Below are 2564 nucleotides of genomic sequence, written 5' to 3'. Positions count from 1 at the left end.
GAAACAAAGACAAAGTTTTTTAAAGAGAAAAATGAAAATGCTTGCATAAAGTTTTTGGAAACAATTATCCTTGGCTGTAAGGATAAACAACAAGGACCACATCTGTCCCAGTTTGTACAGGAAATTGCTGGGCAATGTCTTTGCAGAAGTGTTTTCTGGTAAGGTTATGGTAGCCTTTATGGAAAGTTGTGGTTCTGGCAGAGTCCTTTGTGATAATTCTTGTGATGAGGCATGAGATTCCTTCCACTACACCTCTTGGCTTTATTTATTTACTTTTTTAAAGTTTAACACAAGTGACTTCATTTTGACTCTAACCCCCACCCCTACCCCCTCCATGGTGCTGAGAATCAAACCAGGGCTTCAAACCCTTTAGGCAAGCACTCTCCAACTCAGCCACAGCCCTGACCCTTTGACAACTTTCACACTACCCTTATCTTTATTTCTTCATGTGGATTCAAGTTATTGTCCCTTCAGTTGATCTGAAGAACTACCATTGATATTTTCTGTAAGACAGAACTGCTAGCAACAAATTGTCTCCATTTTTATGTATTCATTGATTGTCTTCATTTTTCCTTCACTATTAAAGGACAGTAACCTTGGTTGATGGTCTTTGTTCTTTTTTTACTGTTAAATACATTAAACCCACTTTGGCCTTCCTAGTTTCTGCTGAAAAATTACTGTTCGCCATATTGAAATACTTTGTACATGATGACTTACTTCTCTCGTGCTCTTTATATTCTGTCTTTTTATTTGATTTTCCACAGTGTGATTAGAATGTGTCTAGATGTAAATCTCTTTGAGGTTTTTAACTTGAAGTTTCTGAGTGCTTAGACTTATAGATTTTGATATTCAACCAATTTAGAAAATTTTAAGCATTATTTCCTCAAACATTCTTTTGACCCTCTTCTTATTCTCCTTTCCTCCTAAGACTCCATTATGCATGTGTTGGTGTTTTACAATATGCTAAATGTCTCTAAAGTTTCTTCTACTCTTTCTTGATGAAGACCACTACAAAGCAGCTCTGAGCAGTATTTAATATGAACCAATTGGCTGTTCATATTTACTCGTGAGTTGTCCAAAGCCTATGCACCTTGTCTGGAGTTGGGCAGCAGACTCACAGTAAGTGAACCTCTATGAGTTACTGGTCACTGCTGAGGCCTGTATTGGCCTATAAAGCTGTGAAGCCTCAAAGGACATGATAAGGCCACAGCTGAGGATGTTTGGCTCCAACCCCAATTAACTAAAAGGAGACTGCAGCTGCAATAAATGCCAACTTAAAGTTAAGGTAGCTCTCCTGATTGACATAACTTACTCCTTGGGAAAATATTTCCCAAGGTCCTGCTAGATTCCTGCGTTTTCTTCAGTATCCTCCTCCTTTGTTTGAAAACCAAATATATACAGGCCGCCCGAACAAGTTCTTGGTCTTAACCCAGAGAATTGCAAATTATGTCAGAGAGTTTGGAATCTTCTGGGGCCCTGAAATTATTTCAATTGCCTCATTTATTTAAACCTTTGCTATCCACTCATTTGGGAAATTGCAGGCCTGATCAGCCCGCAATAACTAAGAGACACTGTTAACCTGATACTTCCTCTTCCCTCTCTCTCCTCTGCCTCCTACTCTTTCTGCTGATTAGACTGGAAAAATCTCAGTTGACCTATCTTCAAGTAACAGGAGAATGAGAATAGGATTAAAACACTGAAAGTCTCATGGCCTTATCAATATTTAGCCTTTGAAGGGAGGGGAATAAATGCTCCTCAAATTATTACAACTTTTGGTTAACTTTAAAATTTCCAAAAATGTTAATTTCAATAATTTTTGACAATATTCTCACCATTTTTATAGAGGGGTGGATTATCTAGAATGCTTACTCCATAATTCTGAAAATGCTATCTTAGATCACATTAAATTAAGAGCATCTGTGACCTTATACTACATCACCAAATTCTGTCCTATTCTCTTTGGCTTAGAAACTACCAAGCCCTGGGCCTCTTTTGTGACCCCAGATCCTTTGTTTTATCGATATGATTTTACTGCAGCAAGAATAGTAAGTAAAACCCAGAGATATTCATTTGTTCTTTCTGATTTCTCAGCAACGAGAAAGAAAACCTCGGGAAGCAAAATAGAAAAAGCTAAATTCAGATATCTTTCCCTGTGCTATAGCTATTGGATTTTTAAATGAAACTTTGCCCAAAATATATTTTTATTTATATCACTGATTTTTCTCTCATCAGCCTAAACAAACTTTCTATCTATAATCATACATAATATACATAGCATAAAAAGTAGGCCCATGCAGGGTTAACTTGGTACACAGCCAAAGGCATGGTAAAATTGAGGATGAAATTATAGTAGGACAGTCTCCAATGACATGAAAATTGGGTACTTTACTTTTTGCATCAGTTAAAAAATAAACTATAACAGTAAGCTTAACAGTTCAATGTTGCCTATATATATATATCTTAAAACATCCATGACAGCACTGTTTAATTTATTGCATGCTGGTACAACATTATTTTTATGAGGTTGTTTTCTAAATAGTATCCTCTTAAACTTGTAGGGTATA

The sequence above is a fragment of the Chinchilla lanigera genome, unplaced genomic scaffold (genome assembly GCF_000276665.1).
Source record: "Chinchilla lanigera isolate Chin_1 unplaced genomic scaffold, ChiLan1.0 scaffold00040, whole genome shotgun sequence".
In the NCBI taxonomy this organism is placed as follows: Eukaryota; Metazoa; Chordata; class Mammalia; order Rodentia; family Chinchillidae; genus Chinchilla; species Chinchilla lanigera.
Note: the sequence above shows the minus strand (reverse complement) of the source record.